The sequence below is a fragment of the Tachyglossus aculeatus genome, chromosome 2 (assembly GCF_015852505.1).
Source record: "Tachyglossus aculeatus isolate mTacAcu1 chromosome 2, mTacAcu1.pri, whole genome shotgun sequence".
Taxonomy (NCBI): domain Eukaryota; kingdom Metazoa; phylum Chordata; class Mammalia; order Monotremata; family Tachyglossidae; genus Tachyglossus; species Tachyglossus aculeatus.
The window spans coordinates 174,280,261-174,285,872 of record NC_052067.1 but is presented as its reverse complement, the minus strand read 5'-3'; the positions used below and the strand labels follow the sequence as shown (position 1 = coordinate 174,285,872).

General features: G+C 44.4%; 1 pseudogene; it reads right to left on the bottom strand.

Annotated features, from left to right (window-relative positions):
* Window positions 1-2,734: 2,734 nt before the first annotated feature.
* Window positions 2,735-3,736, bottom strand: LOC119944181 (annotated as a pseudogene).
* Window positions 3,737-5,612: the final 1,876 nt, after the last annotated feature.

The following is a 5,612-nucleotide window of genomic DNA, read 5'->3' as shown; positions in this document are numbered from 1 at the left end:
CTAGACTGTGAGCCCACTGTTGGGTAGGGACCGTCTCTATATGTTGCCAACTTGTACTTCCCAAGCGCTTAGTACAGTGCTCTGTACACAGTAAGCGTTCAATAAATGTGATGGAATAAATGAATGAATGCTAAGCGCTTGGGAGAGTACAGTATGACAATATTACAGAGATATTCCCTGCTCACAATGAGTTTACAGTCTAGGTGGGAAGACAGACATTCATATGAATCAGTGAATTACAGGTATAGACATAAGTGGTGTGGGGCTGGAGGGGCGATGCAGATGGGAGTGGGAAAAGAGGACAAGAGGACTTAGTCGATCGTATTTATTGAGCGTTTACTGTGTATTCAGCACTGTATGATGTGCTTGGGAGAGCACGATACAACAAAAAGCAGACATATTCCCTGCCCACAATGAGCTTACAGTCTAGAGGGGGAGATGGACATTAATAGAAATAAATAAATGACAGATATGGACATAAGTGCTGTGGGGCTGGGAGGTGGATGAATAAAGGGAGCAAGTCAGGGTGATACAGAAGGGAGCGGGAGAAGAGGAAAGGAGGACTTAGCATAGGTGTAATGGGTGTCTGGTTATACATACACATAAACATACCCAAAATGATCGTCCTCTAGCTGCCCCCCAGACTGTAAGCTCGTTGTGGTCAGGGAATGTGTCTGTTTATTGTTGAATTGTACTCTCCCAAGCGCTTAGTACAACACTCTGCAAACGGTAAGTGCTCGGTAAATATGATTGTATGATTGAATGAATCAATCATATTGCATCAGCCTCCTCTCCGATCTCCCATCCTCCTGTCTCTCCCGCTTTAATCCACACTTCACACCACTGCCCGGATCGTCTTTGTCCAGAAACGCTCTGGGCATGCTACTCCCCTCCTCAAAAATCTCCAGTGACTACCAATCAACCTACGCATCAGGCAAAAACTCCTCACCCTTGGCTTCAAGGCTGTCCATCACCTCGCCCCCTCCTACCTCACCTCCCTTCTCTCCTTCTCCAGCCCAGCCCGCACCCTCCGCTCCTCTGCCACTAATCTCCTCACCGTGCCTCGTTCTCACCTATCCCGCCGTCGACCCCCGACCCACGTCATCCCCCTGGCCTGGAATGCTCTCCCTCCTCACATCCGCCAAGCTAGCTCTCTTCCTTCCTTTAAGTCCTTACTGAGAGCTCACCTCTTCCAGGACGCCTTCCCAGACTGAGCCCCCTCCTTCCTCTCCCCCCTTCCCCTTCCCCATCCCCCCACCTTACCTCCTTCCCCTCCCCACAGGACCTGTATATATGTATATATGTTTGTACATATTTATTACTCTATTTATTTATTTATTTTATTTGTACATATTTATTCTATTTATTTTATTTTGTTAATATGTTTTGTTTCGTGGTCTGTCTCCCCCTTCTAGACTGTGAGCCCGCTGTTGGGTAACGACCGTCTCTATATGTTGCCAACTTGTACTTCCCAAGCGCTTAGTACAGTGCTCTGCACACAGTAAGTGCTCAGTAAACACGATTGAATAAATGAATGAATGAATTACGATAAGCTAGAGACAGGGGTTTCTGCCCATCTAAGGCACGGAGAGCCTCCCAGTTTACACTTTTCCTTCTTCCTGAAACACTCTCCCCTTCAAATCTTCCAGACCATGTTCCCCATCCCTGGCATTTTCCCCCTTTTAGACTGTGAGCCCACTGTTGGGTAGGGACTGTCTCTATGTGATGCCAATTTGTACTTCCCAAGTGCTTAGTACAGTGCTCTGCACATAGTAAGCGCTCAATAAATACGATTGATTGATTTTAATCCAATGTCACGCTTGATGATATTCCAAAGGACGAATCCTGCATAGTTCAGCAGCGATACTATCAGCTTTCCATAAAAAGTACAGTTTTGCAAATATAGGCCATCCAAATGCCCAGAGACTACCGACTCAATAGAAACAAACCATCAATTTTAAAATCTGAAGTTGGGAAGAATTGTCACATGCAATTCAAACAGAGCACTCTGAAACAAGAATAAGTCTTCCAAATGTGTAAACCAAGATCTAAGTATCTGCAAAGTGGAATAAAATCTAAGATGTAATTGCGTTCTTTTTGATGTCCGGGTTTAAATATCCTGAAAAGACTCAAAATTTATATAAAAAGTTTGACTCTGAAAACCATTCCAAATATTTACCCAATCTCTATGGAAATAACTGACAAAGAGTGGGATGGTACTTGGAGGTTCTTGAAATAGCCATTTAATGGCTCCGACTCATTTTCTTTGTGTAAGTTTAGGGTTCCAGGTAAACCAGACTTTCCCCATGATAAAATTGTCTAAAATTGGGTATTCAAATTTTATTAAAAAGACAAGATGGCTAAAAAGTTAAGGACTCTGGAGAAATTCTGTGGAACATGGAGTAGGGCAATTTGGAGTGATGAGATTAAGAGAAAAGAAATAATCCATTCATTCATTCATTCATTCAATTGTATTTATTGAGCACTTACTGTGTGCAGAGCACTGTACTAAGTGCTTGGGAAGTACAAGTTGGCAACATATAGAGACGGTCCCTACCCAACAGTGGGCTCACAGTCTAGAAGGGGGAGACAGAGAACAAAACAAAACATATTTACAACATAAAATAAATAGAATATGTACAAATAAAATAAATAAATAGAGTAATAGAGCTCTTGCTCCATGTGTCTGTGGAGATGAGCAATACCGCTACTTATCATTGAAGGAAGGAGGAAATCACTCAGGGGATGATTTGGAAGTCCCTTCCAGTTTTCTTATTTGAAAAATCCTGTGACACCTTTCAAAGGCTTGCTTCGTTTCTTTTAGGAGATTAACCACCACTTCTTGGGACAAAAAGGTTTCACCGTGGGTGTCGATGCTTGGTCCCAGGGGTAAATTTGTACGCTGTCTAATTCTCTCCTTTAGATCTTGAATACCGCCTGCACCGATAGATCTCTTCTGATGGTTTTTGGAATCGTAACAGTGCTGCAGGATCATCGCGCTTCGGCTTTTCAAATAACCGGTTTCCACCTCGACATAATTATCCAGGTAGGACAGGAAAATGGATTTGATAAGCTTCGATAAGAAAGTCTGCTTATCTGTTCCTAAATTAAACTCCATCAACTTGCAGGAAAGGTTGGTCGTTCTCATGTACAGATCATAGAGATTTTTGAGGTACTGCTCTGCATCAGACGTCCTACAGCCTTCCAACTGGTCCTACACAAAAGTCTGAAGTTTGATTTCAAACACATTTTGCATAAGTTTGGCCAGTACAGCTTCTGGACTACTAAAGATCTCACCCACTTGCTTGTTCACATGCTGACAAAGTACTGCTGCATCTTCAAATATATCATTACTCAGGTAGGCACCCTCCTGACACTGCTTTATATAGACATCAACACAGTGGGAATAACCTTTGAAGTGGAGCAAAACTGCTGCTACTTCTCTCATTCGGGAGATTTCAGACCTCCTTTGAGCACTGGTAAACTCCTGAATCAGCTGGCATTCTAAATCATGGTATTTACTTGCTATTTTGGATTTCACATCTGAAAATCTATCGAAACGTAACTCCTGTGCAATCAGGTGAAACTTTTGAATAATGTCGGCGGCTTCCTTTATCTTTTCAGAGTTTGTAAAAACATCAGACTTCAACTCTCCCTCCAGAAATTCATTAAAGTATTTCATCAGCTTCTGTGCTATGGGCAGACTATGGGCCAGGTTTTTTTTAATAGTTTTCATTAAGCACTTGCTATGTTCTAGGTTCTGTACTAAGTGCTGATGTAGACACAAGCTAATCAGGTTGGACACAGGCCCTGTCCCACCTGGGGCTCACAGTCCTAATCCCCATTTTACAGATGAGGGAACTGAGGTCCAGGGAAGTGAAGTGACTGGCCCAAGGTCACACAACAGACAAGTGGAGGAGCCGGGATTAGTACCCGGGTCCTTCTGACTCCTCTCAAAATTCTCCCCCTCCACCTGTGCATCCGATCCCATTCCCATTCCCATTCTCAGAGAAGCAGCGTGGCTCAGTGGAATGGGCCGGGCTTTGGAGTCAGAAGTCAGGGGTTCAAATCCCAGCTCTGCCAATTGTCAGCTGTGTGACTTTGGGCAAGTCACTTAACTTCTCTGTGCCTCAGTTACCTCATCTGTAAAATGGGGATGAAGGCTGTGAGCCCCCCGTGGGACAACCTGATCACCTGGTAGACTGTGAGCCAGTTGTTGGGTAGGGACTGTCTCTATATATTGCCGACTTGTAATTTCCAAGTGCTTAGTACAGTGCTCTGCACACAGTAAGCACTCAATAAATACAACTGAATGAATGAATGAACGGTAACCTCCCCAGAGCTTAGAACAGTGCTTCGCACATAGTAAGCACTTAATAAATGCCATTATTATTATTATTATAATTCCTTTGTACCTTATCAAAACTCTCGCCACCACTCCCTTCTGCCCTCCCTAACAGCCATCTTCAACCGCTCACTCTCCAATGGCCTCTTTTCAACTGCTTTCAAACATAATAATAATAATAATAATAATAGTGTTTGTGATGCACTTACTATGTGCCAAGTACTGTTCTAAGCATTGGGGTAGATACAAGGTTATCAGGTTCTCCCATGCGGGGCTCAGCGTGGCTCAGTGGAAAGAGCCCGGGCTTTGGAGTCAGAGGTCATGGGTTCAAATTCTGGCTCTGCCAATTGTCAGCTGTGTGACTTTGGGCAAGTCACTTAACTTCTCTGGGCCTCAGTTACCTCATCTGGAAAATGGGGATTGAGACTGTGAGCCCCCCGTGGGACAACCTGATCACCTTGTAACCTCCCCAGTGCTTAGAGCAGTGCTTTGCACATAGTAAGTGCTTAATAAATGCCATTATTATTATTATTATTAATCTCCATTTTGCAGATGAGAACATGTGCATGACTTCCCTATCTTAAAAAAACTCTCCCTTGACCCCATGGCTCCCCCGAGTTATCGCTCCATCTCCCTCCTCCCCTTCCTCTCCAAACTCCTTGAGCGAGTCGTCTACACCCATTGTCTCAAATTCCTCACCTCTGATTCTCTCCTGGACCCTTTCCAATCTGGCACCCATCCCCTTCATTCCACTGAAACCGCCCTCTCAGAGGTCATCAGTGATCTTCTTTTTGCCAGATCCATTGGCCTCTGCTCCATCCTAATCCTCCTCGACCTCTCCACTGCCTTCGACACTGTGGACCATCCCCTTCGCCTCAGAACGTTACCCAACCTTGTCTTCACAGACTCCGTCCTCTCCTGGTTCTCCTCTAATCTCTCTGGCCGCTCATTCTCAGTCTCCTTGGCAGGCTCCTCCTCCCCCTCCTACCCCCGAACTTTGGGGATCCCTTAAGGTTCATTTCTATTCTCTATCTACACCCCCACCTTCCACCCCCAGACTTTAAGACCATTGTGGGCAGGGATTGTCTCTCTTTATCACTGTACTGTACTTTCCAAGGACTTAGTACAGTGCTCTGCACACAGTAAGTGCTCAATAAATATGATTGAATGAATGAATGAAGAACACATTTACTCCCATGGCTTCAACAATCACCGCTATGCAGATGATCCCCAAATCTAAATCTCCAGCCCTGATGTCTCTTCTCTG